This window comes from Triturus cristatus, chromosome 9 (assembly GCF_964204655.1).
Source record: "Triturus cristatus chromosome 9, aTriCri1.1, whole genome shotgun sequence".
Classification (NCBI taxonomy): domain Eukaryota; kingdom Metazoa; phylum Chordata; class Amphibia; order Caudata; family Salamandridae; genus Triturus; species Triturus cristatus.
This window is the reverse complement of record NC_140592.1, coordinates 788,691,854-788,707,672: the sequence shown is the minus strand read 5'-3', so window position 1 is coordinate 788,707,672 and position 15,819 is coordinate 788,691,854. Positions and strand designations below refer to the sequence as shown.

The following is a 15,819-nucleotide window of genomic DNA, read 5'->3' as shown; positions in this document are numbered from 1 at the left end:
CAATCAATAATATAGACTTTCACGTAGCTAGTAACCAACTGGTGCAGCAGTTTACACAACAACTTACAAAGTGATACAGATATTCCCACAGTTTAGTCACTATCCAGTATGTTTAGTGAGACACTATAAATTAGTCAAGTAAACAGTCAATCACACTGCTACTAAATCCTCCATCCAGATATTTATATTTATATATCCACTCATTCTTCAATGCAAATTGCTATATATATAATACATATTTAAATAACGAACCAAACCACATTCACTGGATGATGTCATCAGTGATGTCATCAGTGATGTCATTTGAGATGTCATCAGTGAGGTCACTGACCATGTCATGAATGATGTAATATGTGACATCATCAACAGTGGATTGCGGGCGCGCGAGATGTAGTTAGTACAACTAACTATATCGGAGGAATTTCAATGGTTTTGTTTGAGTGAAATGTCCAGCTAGCTATAACACTCCTAAAACCTATTGTTTTTTCAGTGAATTTCTAAGGTTTTTTAAATGCTAATTCCTAACTATATCAGGCCTGAAACCTATGGTTTTTTCAGTGAATATATATATATATATATATATAGTGATAGTTAGGACCTCGTTTCTATTCAAAAAGCGTTTTTTCTTCTGCCAATATCTTGGCACTGTTTGACGAATCCTTGCGAAAGTTTCCAAAGAAAAGGTTCATTCAGGTCAGCTCCTGTCTTGAAAGTTTCGGGGTGATTAATCTAGCTGGGGCTGAGAAAAAAGGGGGGTCCCAAAACGCATTTTCCCCATGTTAATTTCCATAGGAAATTTTATTACAGGCTACAGACCGAACTGCTGAAAGGAATTACACTAAATTTGGCAAAAAGGTAGCTGTCGGTTCAGAAAGCGACCTTTTCTTTAAATGGTGTAAATCCGTTTAGTAGTTCCTGAGAAATTAGAAAAAATAAAAGTTTCGATATCTGAGCACCGAGGAGGGTTTGCAAACCCTCCTAGGCATGAGCTTCACTCTGATTGGCTGCCAACACGCAAAACCAGGAAGTGTTGGCAGCCATCTTGTGACTCGGTAACCGAGTCACAAGAAAAGAGTAAATAAAAAGGTGAAAAACAAGAAAAGGGGGCAGGGTACAAACACCCTGACCCCCTAGGCCTGTTCAGGGGGTCCCACAAGGACCCCCAGAGCCAAAAAAAGCATTTTGTTTAAATCGCCCAAATTTGCGCTGGGGTCGCGAATCTGGCCGAGAAAATAATAAAAAAAAAAAGCACGGATTCCCGTGCTTTGTTTCTTAAATCCCCCGGGTGGGCCAGGTCCCGGGGGCCATGCCACATTAATTTGCGGGGGCCCACGGGGTCCCCCAGCCCCGGGGACCACCACCTTCCCGGGGCTTACTTTAATTATATGCCGGGCATGCAACCCCCTCAGCCCCGGGGGCCGCCACCTCCATGGGGCTCTGTTTAATAAATGTGTACCACTCTGCAAATGCAACTACTACTTAAAGTAGCATGTTTCTGCACCTCTGACTTAGAGGTAGTTTTAATCCCCCTGCCCTATTATATACTAGGGCCTTACAGGGGCCATGCCAATCACAGGGGTACCCCAGCCCATAGTGTACCCTAGTGTATGTAGGTGTTTTCACTGTATTCTAAGTGTCTTTTAGCATCGCAGTGGCATCGGGCCTGGTTAGTCAGAGTCAGTTACCACCAGTACCAGTCAGTAAAATGTTGGGTGCACAGGATGACTTTGCAACAAGGCCTCTTTCTGCAACTCTGTTGGTTCTTTCTGCATATCTCTTGCTTCTTTCTGCACTTTTCTTCGTCTTTCTGGACTTTTGTTGCCTCTTACTGCATTTCAATCAATCAATCAATCAATCAATATAGTCTTTATTTCGATTATCACAATCATAAAAGACAAAATACATCAACAATTAAAAATGACTTGGAAGATTCATAATACAATAGATTTCTAATATTTCCTACAGTCATCTAGACTTTTACAAAAAACACAGTTATATATACATGTAATGTTAAAAGCATTGTTATGTTATATTCACAATGTTATAAACACATAGTGTTAAAACATGATAAAAATAGTTTAATAAAAATGTACAAATACTTAAAAGCGCGAAGTGGGTGGCAAAACAAATGCTTCCTATCATCTGCCCGTAATACTGGGTCCAAATTTCGGCAAGGGTCAACAGGGGGTAATTTCCTAAATAACCAATTACCAAAACCTAAACAAATATTGAGTCTACAATACCAGACCATAATATCTAAGCCCTCGTGAAAAAGAATGGCAGAATTAATGTGCCCTCATCTTGTTGGGTCGGATGACCCACATCCAGCTCAGGAATTTTGCCACAGCGACCACAATGGAATCTTGGGTGTTTGTCCTTAAAATCCTTAAAGCCTCCATAGCTAATCTTGTGCCCAGATTCATACAAATAGGTTTGAGCCATTTGATCCTAGGTGACTTATAGGCTGGGCATACAAACAAAATGTATACTAATGTCTCGGTTTTGGCTGGAAATGAAATACATTTGTCATCCGTTGGAGGGTGCCATCTGCTAGTTAATGCTTTTATAGGAAGTGAACCGACCCTAAACTGGTGATACAGTTTCCTATCATTTGGTCTGGTAATGAGGTCCTAATAGGTTTCGAACTTAGTCTCGTGTTTGAACTCCAAAAGTTCCCTTGCCAAGATGGGCCTCGTAATAAATGAAAAACGCTTGGTTTTAACCATGTTCCAGTATGCTGCCTTAAAGTCCTTTTTAGATGGAAATGGGTCGACAACTGGGTCCTCCCACAAGATGCTCATCCCCATGTTAATCAAGGTGGTTTTTATGTTGTTTAGCCAGGAGATCTTATGTAAGCATCCCAACCCCCGTACTTCAAACAGAGCTTTAGTATACAGAGAAAGCTCAGGAGTAGTCCAAAGCCTTCTCCAGAATGCTATAGGTCTAAAGTGTGCTAAGTCCTCTATGCTATAGCAACCCAAATCTAGGTAAAGGGGCATGAGTGGTGTGGATTGCTGGAGGCCTATTACAGCTCTAACAAATTTGTTTTGGGCTAGTACCAGGGATGTTAGGTCCTCAAAGCCCCAAAGTTCAACACCATATAGTATTGAGGTACTTATTTTAGAGTTATAGATCTTTAGGACGGGGGCGATGGGCTTAGTCTGAGTCTGTGAACGCCTCTGCTCTCTTATCAATACACCAGCTAATTGTGCATGTTTGAGGGCCAGCATATCGGTTTGGGGCTTCCAATTTAGTTTCCTACCTAATGTTATTCCCTTGTAAGTAAAAACATCAGTCTGTTCCAAGGGGACATTGTTCATATACACTCTCCCTTTTATGGCTTTATGTTTGTGGAGCACCATAAACTTTTACCACTAGCTCATGGTTGTGGCAAAACACCTCGAAGCGGGACAAAGCGGCCTGAAAACCCTGTTAAGTCGTTGATCTTATCAAGGTGTCGTCCGCGAACATGAGCATGGGTATCTTCATACCAGCTAATGCTGGAGCATCTGTAGGGTGGGTGGAAAATACTGAACAACCCTGTTAATGAATAAAGAAAACAGGGTTGTGGCTAGAACACACCATTGACGAACCCCCTTGGAAACAGGGAACCTATCTGTGACATTCCCCTGCTTTCCCCAGCAGACCTGTGCATAATTTGAATTGTGCAGTTTTACCAAAATGGCCAACAGTTCCAGTGGCATCCCCTTATCCACAAAAGCACTCCACATTTTGGTTTGAGGGACTAAATCAAATGCGGATTTAAGGTCAATAAAAGCAGCATAGATTGAGCCCCCTCCAATAATAACTACCCGCCAATAGATGAGCACAAACTTAAAGACCTGGTCTAAGGTACTAGTGTGTGGTCGAAACCCCGCCTGGAGTGGTGTCAGGATATCTGTCTCTTCTATCCAGGCCTGAATTCTACCTAGAACTAACCTGGCAACAATCTTCTGAATGGAATCTATAAGGCTGATTGGCCTATAGTTGCCTGGTAGTGAACAATCACCCTTTTTAAATATGGGTAAGATTTCAGCGCCTGACCATGTGTCGGGAATGGGAGCACCGCTAGCTATGGCATTGGAAAGTATCTTTATGTTAGTTACCCAATGTTCTTTATCATACACAAACAAGTCAGCGGGTATACAGCCGGGACCAGGGGCCCTGCCTCTTGGAATTGATCTTAATACAGACTCGACCTCAAGACTGGTAAAGCACAGAGTAGTGGTTGGGGTAGGCCATAGGGGTATGTCATCGCTGCGATTAGTGGCAGTGAACTGTGCCTCATTGTATGAAGCCCACTGTTCAGGAGCAACATAATTAATCGGTATCTGCATTGATTCGCCACTGCTCCATTTGACAAGATGCCAGAATTGGACCATGTTTTTCCCCTTGCTGGCTGCAACCAAGTCTTGCCAGCGGTTCTCATCCCAGTCCTTCTTTGCTTGTTACTGGGCTTTCTTATACCTGGCCCTTGCCTTTTTTTATATCGCCCATAACTTTAGATCTTATAGCCCTAGATAATATCTTATAGGCCTCTCTACAAGAACTGTTATACCAGGAGGTCTTTGCGCTGACGTTTTTCCTTGATTTGCTACTTTTCATAAAAAAATGTTTTAGTTGCTTGAACAGATGATTGTGAACCTGGAGGACAGTAGAATTAATGTCCTCCTGGGAATCTCAATTATGGAGGGTGGTAATCGAGCGAGCAACCATTTCCTTCATCTGTTCCAGATCACCATCATTGTCGATAATCCTAGCCCATCAAACTCTCCTCATATCATTTGTGAGCATGGCCTCTGCTGTTATATATTCGGCAGCCCTGTCAATAAGATTTGGTAAACCAGGTGCCTGCAGTTGTATTACCAGTGGGTTGTGGTCACTTTCAATCCGCTCCTGCACCATCATATCCAAAAGAGATGACCAGAATTCTACTTTAAGGAATATGTAGTCTATGCGGCTGCTTCTCAGACCATTATTAAAGGTATGAGCGCACTTTCTATCTGACTGCGACCTTCCATTAACTGCCCTCAGTCCCCTTTACAGACACAGCCCTTTTAACTGTAGTACAGCCTCGGTCCATTTTTTGATGGGACATAAATCTAATTGCGGAATGTTCCACTGTGTGTCCTCCTCTGCACTGAGGTTTCCATCATCATGATCCAAAGGCTCAAAGGAGCAATTAAAGTCGCCTGCTATTATCAAACTACAACTTCCCCGTAGACTTTCTAGATAGCTACCGAGGACAGTAAGCACATTTGATCCCCTGCTGCCCGGCTGCCTTCTTGCATAGACATTGATAATAAGAACATCAGGTCCATGTGCCGTCTGAAGCCGTATGGCCATGATGTCCGGACTATCGATAAATACTTCCTCCACCAAGAGGCCCGCTTGCTGTCTGACACAGCAAGTGAGACCACCTATGGGTCTCCCTCTCTGTCCCCCCAGAGCAGCCTTTGAAAAGTTTAAAAAACCAGGATGATACATTTTGTCCAGAGACCATGTTTCCTGAAATACTCAGACAACATGGTTGTCAATATGTGCTGACCAATCAGTTGAGGTGGTTTTAGAGGACAGTCCTGCAATATACCAGGAGACCATGGACATATGTGGTTTTGAATGCCCTTGGGTTATATTGCTAGTGTTTACTTGGGAGTCAAATATGTGATTGTTTTCCAGAATTACCAGACTGGGAGTACTGGATAGTATAAAAGATTTTACTAGAGGGATTTGGGTTACAATGTTCTCCCCCGCCCCAATGCTCGTTTCCATCTCGGTTCGACACGCACCCCCAGCGATATCTGAACTACAGGCATGTATTGCCTTTGGAACGGCCATAGGTTCAAATGATCCAACAGGGTCAGAAATACGCAATCCTAAGTCAGACCCTAACAGGCCCTGGGATCCTTGTGTTCCAATTAGAGAGGGGTTAGCTAATGTTCCAAGTCAATCTATGTCTTCCAAAGAGGAGAAGATTTCAAAACGATTACTTGTGGTGACCGGGTAGTTGTGTTGACCATAGGCTTGGGATGACCCCTCCTCTCACTACACCTAAAAACGCTGTTTGGTTGGTAGAAAAAACCCAGGGGGAAGATATTTATATCGTCCTCCTTAGTAAAGCAGTTCCCGGCCCTCTCCAATATGTGCTGGATCAGGCTTGGCGACCTGAAGCTTAGGACCACGCAGTCACCTGGTAAAGACTTATGTGATTTCCCAACCCAAGGAACTCTGTGAACCATTTTGAATTCAGAAAAAAGATGATCTTTTATGCCAATCCTACTACTCAGCAGGTGTAGGGCCTTATTCCTTAACGTTGACCAGTGCTCCTGTACATTGGGGGAGAGCATTGGAACATTAACCAAGACAACTGTGTAAAGAGTAGCTTCCGGGGGGGATGTGTGAAAAGGTGTGAGAATTCTGAGCACTGGCAACATGAAGCTCAGGGGACCGTGTCCTAAATCCATTCTTCCCTTGCTGCAATGTCGATGTCAAAGACATACTTCCTTGAGATGCATTAGTGGGTTGGGTAGCCTCAGAGATTGTCGCTATTGGTGATATGGGGCAACATACATTTTCTAGAGGTCCCTTTGATACTGTTCTATTTCCCCTCACCGATTGGGTCACAATCCCGCCACCCTTCAGCTCATTAGAATTATTAGGGGGTCTACTAAAAATGCCCTGCTCTATTCTATTAAGTCTATCTTCAATCGCCGTCAGCATCTTGAGTAGGGGATCAATAAAAGCTGAAAGTTTCAATTCTATCTGTGAACAGAGCTCATCCATATTAAGCGTAGGAAGTGAATCGACAGTGCTAGTGGGGGGCATATAGTAGTTGACATTTCTTTAAGCTATTGGCTACCAATGTTTCCATTTCCATTTGTGACTGCCTTACATTTAGCTACTCTAGAGGGCAGAAGGTTGGGCTTCGGTGGCCCACGGTCTTTCCTTTTTTTTTAAGGCTGTTCGCCACCTATAGCCCTATTGAACTTCTGACCCCTAGTAGTGACCATGGAGATACTTGGAGAACAGACCGAACTGAGTGAAATAGGTGGCGCTAGGTCCGATTGTGGCGTGGGAGACTGGCTGGAATGCAGTGCGGTGTCATTGGTGTGGTTTAGCGGTGGTTGGGAAGAAGATGCAATAGAGCTAAAGGTGCCAAGAGCAGTTAGAGGTTCTAGCGATAGCCTGCCCTCGGTTAATTGGATCTCGTGCATTAACGCTGATTCTGCCCTAGAAACAAAAGTGTCTAGTGTACCCACAACCCTCCTACCCACTCCCGCCTTCCGTTTGCTCATATTACTAGACCCTAGCCACCAATAAACACACTAGAATTCTATTTTCGTTGTATACAGCAAAGGCTTACTGTTCAAACGTTAGTGAGATGGCCCAGCCCAGCCTCTTCCAGTCTCTGACGGGCTCAGATGGGCCCGCCCTTGGCCCACGCGCATCCTGTGCTGCGTGGGCCAGGCGTGCTCTTGTAGCGCGTGGGTGATGTGTGCTCCTCCCTCCTGGGAGAGCAAGGGATTCTGTTGGCAGTAGTCCCGCAAACGAGGAAACCAGCAGTCAGGCAGGAAAGGCAGCAATTAGCGCATCCCGCACTGTGTGGACCAGGCGCGCTCTTGTAGCATGTGGGTGATGTGTGTGCCTCCATCATGGGGAGCAAGGGACTCTGGTGGCAGTAGTCCCGCAAATGAGAAAACCAGCAGTCAGGCAGGAAAGGCAGCAATTAGCAAACACATCAGCAAGGCTTGAGTTGGCACCACAAACACAGAACTGGCCATGACGACAAAACAGTCAAACAGTCAAAACAGGTGCAGGTCTATTATAAATCCAGTATCTGAAGACCCTGCTGCTCCACTCTGTCTGACCTAGGGACTTCTTTTTCCTTGCGCCCCTTCTTTGTTTAAGCACTACCGGCGGCCAGCCATGTTCATGTGGGCACGTTATGGGGCATCCGAAGAATTTATTTGCGCGTGAAGAAGGTGCAGTCCTGGCTTATGTGCCACACGAACACCATCCGGGAGGACAGGAGCTGCCAAACACTCAGGTTTGTTCAGCATGTGCACCACCAGCAAACCGTCTGACCGCGGTCCTGTAGTGGACGGCAGAGGTGTGTGTGTTTTCACCTCACATAACAGTGCTTGTGTTTTTCCGGTCTACCGTGAGCTCTGTCGGAACTACTGATGGGTGGAACTCGCACATGTGCGCTGCTGTGGAGAGGTAAGGGGTGAACAGCCGTGCCGGGGGTGTATGCGGCTCGTCAACCCTTACTGCATTTCTCTTGCTTCTTTCTGCGCCTTTCTTCCTCTTTCTGCACAGGTCCTACCACTGTAGGCATAGTTAGAAATTTACATTTAAAAAACCTTTGAAATTCACTGGAAAAACCATAGGTTTTAGGGATGTTATAGTTAGAAATTAGCATTTAAAAAACCTTAGAAATTCACTGAAAAAAACACAGGTTTCAGGGGCGTTATAGTTAGTTGGACATTTCAGTCGTACAAAACCAGTGAAATTCAGCCGTTATAGTTAGTTCAGCTAAGTATAACTCATGCCCCCGCAATGCACTGCTGATGACGTCACATATTACATCATTCATGACATGGTCAGTGACATCATTGATGACTTCACTGATGACATCTCAAATAACATCACTGATGACATCATCCACGTGATAATCTGATGCACCTCTTCACACCCTAATATCACCTTTGATACACCCACTCTAAAATACAGACTACCATTTTCGAAACCATAGACACACCAATACCAGTTACTACATACCCACTCACTGATTCATAGGTCTCATCTACTCATTCACCTATACAGTCACTCAGACATGCGATCACTCATCAGTACAGCACTATCATATGCACTCATACATCTATAAATACACTCACACCCCACCACTCATCCATAGCATTACTCACACACCTAGTCAGTCATGAAAAAATTCAATCACACTTCCATTTACTCACCTATACAGTTATACACACACCACCTGACTTATTCATACAGATACTAACACATACTTACTATCTCATACAATCACTGATACAACCACACACTCATCCATGCAGCCACTCTCACAATCACTCACTCTTACATATAGTCATTTATATACTCCAAAACTCACATATACTGCCTTACACATATGTAGTTACTGACACATGTACCACTGAGACATCTATTCACTCACCAACACACCCATACACACACTCACCCACCCATATGGCCCTTCAGAGATGCACTCTTGAAGCCATACACCCAGTGAATCACCCACTCACACATCCATGCACGGAGTCACCCACCTGCCACCTAACCACACAGATACTCAGGCACATATACAGATACTCAGACAACCAATCAATAACCCATATAGACACCTATTTAGCTACTCACCAACCCATGCAACCGCTTACACACCAACTGATAGACTGATACAGACACAGTTTAGTCACTAACCCATGCATTTACTAAGACATGTTTAATCACTCACTTATACAGACAGTCACGCACCTACTAAATCATCCATTCAAAGACTTATACACCCACTTACTCTTCAACACACCTTGGCATATATATTTATAAAACATACTTAAACGTTTCAGAAACACACAGTCACTGGATGATGTCACCAGTGATGTCATCAGTGATGCCATCAGTGATGTCACTGACCATGTCATGAATGATGTAATATGTGATGATGTCATCAGCAGTGCATTGCGGGGGCGTGAGTTATAGTTAGCTGAACTAACTATAATGGCCAAATTTCACTGGTTTTGTACGACTGAAATGTTCAACTAACTATAACATCCCTGAAATCTGTGTTTTTTTCAGTGAATTTATATATATATATATATATATATATAGCACAAACAATTCTGAGATATTTACATTATCCAGTTCTTAAACATTAATAATAATAATGAGTTGAGTCTTCTTTTTTCATTCCTTTTTAGACGTTTATTCTCATTTTCTTTTGTAGTCACAATTACATTGAAGTGTCACAGAAATGCCAAATGCGCAAAGTTGCTAATGCCAACACGTGTTTCGCGCTCACTGCGCTTCTTCAGGGCTGTCAAACAAACAGAATTAACTCACTTTAGAATGGCTATACAATAATATGGCTTCCTATAACTACACATAAGCACTCTTTTACTATAATAATGATCGGATTACAATCACATAATAACCAATGTATATGGATCCATTAAATTAACATATTCAACACACAAAAAAGGCATTCTTAGCCCTATTTCATTGTCAAAGTTTTTTCTCACTCCTTTTTACACTGTCTCTACCCTCATAGAGGGTGGGGTTGCAATTTATACAGAAATATTTAGTTGGTGTACCCCTTCTATTGTTACTAAAACATCATAATTCATGTTGTTATTAAAGCACGTAATACCTCTAATCTGTAGGTTTCCCCACGTCTTGTTACATATATTTATTTAGAGCAAGGTCATCCGTTGATTTGTTTGATCTTCTTAGTGAAAATAGATTCCTAAAACAGCAATTACTGATTTTATTAATTATGGCTTCATTTTTTAAATTTATTAGTTTAGTTATTATTTTATCACTATCTATAATTAATTTATATCCTCACCTTGTAAATAGAGAGTGTAGATGTTATCCTCAATATTATCAAATCCACTTGATAAAAAATTAATCTGAACCACTCTTTTATCTAGCACTCCATGATAAGGTCTGTATTAAAGAAAAAATAAAATAAAACAGTAAGACCTAACTATTAGTTGGATATTTAGCAAATGTTGTTATCTCCAACATTTTAGATTCAACCATCAATATTACAAGCTGTCTCCCAACATATAAATTCCTAGTTTCTAAAGTATAAGAGTTTTTCCAAAATACCCATTTTCCTTTCTTAATCTTCACGTAAAGTTTTGGCAGAAAAATTATTTTACAGGGAACTATTTTAATGTAGGTCCTAGCAAAATCAAAACCCTTAATCTAAAACATTCCTCTTACTGCTAGGCATGTCAGCGTCCTTCCGACCGTTTCATCAGCAAATACAGCGAGTAACGCACACCAAGTTGCTTCCGCTTTATATATAGCCCGCCCCTAACTCGTTTCTCTCGAAAAATGGCGGGAAATTAAATTAAAGGCTTTTCGCCTTTGAAAAAAACTACGTGTTGTTAATCAAATTGAATTTTATTCATTGCATCGGATTACTGCAAAGTTACCGCATTATTATTTCAAAGTATCCCATAGATTTGAAAAATCGAGATTGATATATAGTAGACGTACAGAAGTCAATAAAATGTTTTTATTTTTTTGTAATTTTTTTTGTCGTTTATATGTACAAATAATTCTATACTTATACCGGGATCGAACCCCCGGAGCTCTATCAGCGTAGCACAAGCTTCACGTGTCTACATGCTGAGCTATTGCTATTGTCTTTTCAGGTATAGTATTTTAATGTTCTTCTACCCATTGACCAGTCACAAAAACTTAATCTTTTAGCATAGACCTTACGTACGAAAATTGTACTATAAAGTTAATCCTAATATTTGAAAAAAGAAGAAAAATAAGGAGAGATTCTATTCAATGAAAAGATAATACCAACACATTACTGTTGTTTTGTTATGATGCTACTCCAATTCTTTACTTATACCGGGATCGAACCCCTGGAGCTCTATCAATGTAGCACAAACTTCACGTATCTACGTGCTGAGCTATTGCTCTTGTCTATTCAAATGTAAAATGTTATAGTTCTTCTACCTCTTGTCGGTCACAAAAAGGTAATCTTTTAACATAGACCTTACGTACGGAAATTGCACTATAAAATTAATCCTAATATTTGAAAAAGAAAAAAGAAAAATAAGGAGAGATTCTATTTAATGAGAAGATGATACCCAAACATTACTGTTGTTTTGTTATGATGCTATTCCACTTCTCTAATCAGAATCGAACCCATAATGTCACTTCCTTGTCACTAGTGCTGACTATTGCGTTGTGCTCTCTCGTTTCTCACAATAAGGCATTAGTTTCTAACCAATTATATGAAACATATCTACTAACACATAATTAATCTCAATATTTAATAAGAAAATTATAGTCGACAGATACAATTATTTAAGTATTTTTAAATCAGACTATGCCTCATATGGTCTATGATTATAGCTTGTGCATTCTATGAAATTATATTTTCAGATAAAAATTTTTTTTTATAACTAATCGTATCATGGTTTCGATTACTATAAATCAGATTTATTGATTGTGATATTATGTCCTGATACCTAATACATTTACAAAGTTTAGTTCGCAATTACTATCATTTGAACGCTGTGCCATAGTCTCCCTTTAAAATGTAGTAATTATTTATTTTATTTTATTTTAGGAGTGAGAGATTTTTAAATGTTATCATATAGATAACATGCACTTGATAAGGCTGAGGGTTAATAGATATACTAATATGTTAAGTATTAACCCAAAAGAGTATATATTTCCCGATCCATGTTGAGCCCATGTTGTACTACCTGAAGTTTATTTATCCAGTATGTTTCTCTAGATCTAAGTTTTGCTTCTAAGTTACCTCCTCTTCTATCTAGATTTACTTGTTCTATTCCCATGAACTGGATATTCCCTATTTCTGTTAATTTATGTTCTTCTTTGAAATGTACTGCCATGGAGTACTTGGGATCACAATTTTTAATTGCTCTCAAATGTTCCATCCATCGAATCTTAAGTTTCCTCATGGACGAACCCACATATATTTTGCCGCAAATACAAGTCATTGTGTATACACAATGGCATGTATTGCAATTAATGAAAGAATTAATTTTGTAAATATTCTTATGTGTGTGGTCATGAAATGTCTGGGCTTTATCAACAACGTATTTACAACAGATACACTGATTGCATCTATAGCTTCCTGGTGTTAATATATTTTGTGTCCTTGCCTGTAATTCTTTTCCCTTGCTCTGTATTTCATATGTACATGTATCGCTAGGACTTAGTAAATTTCTAAGGGTTGGTGCCTTTTTATAAACCATTTTAGGATTCTTACCTAGAAATTGTACAATCTCATTATCCAGGGTTAGTATATCCCAATATTTGCAGAGTGATTTAAAAACCCTGCTATTTCCTTCGCTGTCTGTAGTGATGTATCTAATCACCTCTTTATTGTTCACACTAGATTGAAATCTATCGTTCAGTAGTTCATCTCTTGAAACTTTCTGTGCTTTCATTCTAGCTTTATCTACAATTGCTCTGTCATATCCTCTTCTCAGAAATCTCTCTGTTATGTCTTTACTCACTGTCTGGTATTCCTTATCCTCACTACAGTTTCTCTTGGCTCTTAAAAATTCACCATAAGGAATATTATCTATCTGCCCTTTTAAATGTCCTGATTTGGCATGTAATATTGAATTGGTTGATGTTGACTTCCGAAACAGTTTTGACTCTATATGTCCCTGTGTGACATATATTTCCTCATCTAAAAAGACAATAATTTCCGTACTGTATTCAAGAGTGAGCATTATATTATGAGAATTAGTATTTAAATGTTTATGAAAGAGTTTCAATTTCTCTTCATTTCCTTTCCAAATCATAAACACATCGTCTATGAATCTCCCCCAGTAGATAATGTATTCTTCATAAATTTCACCCAGCCTCCATGCATGTTCTCTTTCATAGTGCCCCATGAAAATATATATATATATATATATATATATATATATATATATATATATATATATGAGCGACAAGAGACCTCTGAGCCCAGAGGTCAGGAGAACACGCACTCACTCGGAATCCAGTCATTTTAGTTGGCGTTCGTTTTAATTCAAAACCAAATTCATCAGCAAACAAGCCAAACAACACTGGCCCAACGCGTTTCGGTTCTAACTCGAACCTTGATCACGGGTTACCAACAAAATGACCTGACATTATTTATTTCTATTTTTACCTTCACTTCCTGTTTCAAAATTTGCAAAGCATTCTGGTCATTGTAGTGCATTTGAATTGCACATTGTGCTGGTTAATTACAAAAATACCAAATTGGTAAAATAACATATGGAGAAAAGAGGAAAGTCACGGATGAGTTTGTCATTAATACAATTCTTAACAACGCACTTTCACAATTAACAATGTCCGATTATTGTGATGATTTGGGAACTCAGCTTTTAAATTCGAGATGCAATTAAACCTGCAGTTCTGGATTATAAATGCCCTCTAGTGGGTTTCTCAAAGGCATGGCACTCACACAGTATATTGAGGTTATATTGACCCTCCATTTCGAAATCGAACACAGGGTACTATACATGACCATAGAATCACATCCCTCTAGTGGGTGTTAAAACATTGTACATTTTAGATATGCCGAAATTGGCTGATTGGACCCATTTGGACAGAATTAATATAATAGCAAAAACTATTGAAGCCTTGTACTACTGTGTCATGCATAGATTACAACTGCAGTTATAGTCCGGTAATTTCTTGAGAATGGTTTATAACCAGCAATGAGTTCACAAATGTACAAAAAGTTCCTCATCCTGATTTAAGCCATAAGGAGTCAGAGTTCTGAATGAAACAATGTGCTTGGACTCCTTTTGACGGAGAAGTTTTTCTCGGTTGCCTCCGCGTTCCAAATATGGCACTTGTTCAATGGCGTAGTACCGAAGCAGTTCCCATTTGCTTTCATGCATACTTTCCATGTGCTTGGCGATTGCATTAGAGCGATCTAAGTTCACAGTAGCTCTAATGTGTTCCAGGATTCTTTTTTTGATTTCACAGATTGTACTGCCTATATACTTCAACTTGCATGGACATTCGACCACATACACCACATATTTACTTTTGCAGGAGATGTGTTGTTGAATTTTCAATTTTTCGCCTTTTCTGCCCGCAAGCTTTTTTCGGAATGCCAATTTTGCACGCTTTGCAATTCTTGCACGGCCAAAAACCCTCGATGTTAGTCCATGGTTTCTGTAGTTTGGATTTGAAGTGACTGCGAGTCAGTTTATCACCTAAATTAGGTGCTCTCCTGTATGTGATGTTAGGGTGATCCCCTATGAGGTCTGAGATGGTGGTGTCTAGTTTTAGGATGCCCCAATGTTTTTTCAAGATGTGAACCAGATCACTGGTTTCAGTAGAATAAGTTATTATAAGGCGTATTTTTGTGAAGTCTTCCTGGTTTGTCTTTTGTTTGTTTTTAAGTATCTCTGTGCGATTTCTTTGTTTAGCCTTTTTTAGACTTGTTTGAATTATCCTGCCAGGGTATTTTCTTTTTTCAAATCTAGCTTTCATTGCTCTGCTGTGGTTTTCAAATTCGTTGTCTGTGGAACAGTTCCTGCGTAGTCTTAAAAATTCCCCATAAGGAATGTTCCATTTTTGATTTATGGGATGGAAACTGTCCGCATGCAGGACTGAGTTTGTGGCTGTTTGTTTTCTAAAAAGGGTGGTTTGTATCGTGTTGTTTTGCACATATATTTCAATATCAAGAAATGAGATTTTGTTTGAACTTATCTAATAAGTGAATTGCAAGTGAGTTTCATTGTTATTCAAGATTTGGAAATATGTTGCAAATTCTTCATTGATGCCATCCCATATTATAAACAAGTCGTCGATGAAACGCCACCATGCGATGATTTTTTGCACATGTTTGTCGTTTTCACAGTTCCATGCGATTTTCTGTTCAAACCACCCCATTACCAGATTTGTAAAATTTGGAGAAAAGGAAAAGCCCATGGCTGTACCCTTCATTTGTTGGAAATGTTTTTTATTGAAGGTGAAAATGTTATTTTGCAAGCACAGAGTAATCATTTGTAGCAACATGGTGTTGTGCTGTTTGTATTG

At 40.1% G+C, this 15,819-nt stretch overlaps 1 long non-coding RNA gene across 1 annotated transcript; it reads right to left on the bottom strand.

Moving 5' to 3' along the window:
• Positions 1-9,951: 9,951 nt before the first annotated feature.
• Positions 9,952-11,024, bottom strand: LOC146798849 (uncharacterized). The gene is made up of 4 exons (XR_014969206.1): positions 10,990-11,024; positions 10,607-10,707; positions 10,409-10,504; positions 9,952-10,075 (listed from the first exon to the last, which is right to left on the bottom strand). It is a non-coding gene; the product is annotated as an uncharacterized LOC146798849 (long non-coding RNA).
• Between the last annotated feature and the right edge of the window lie 4,795 nt (positions 11,025-15,819).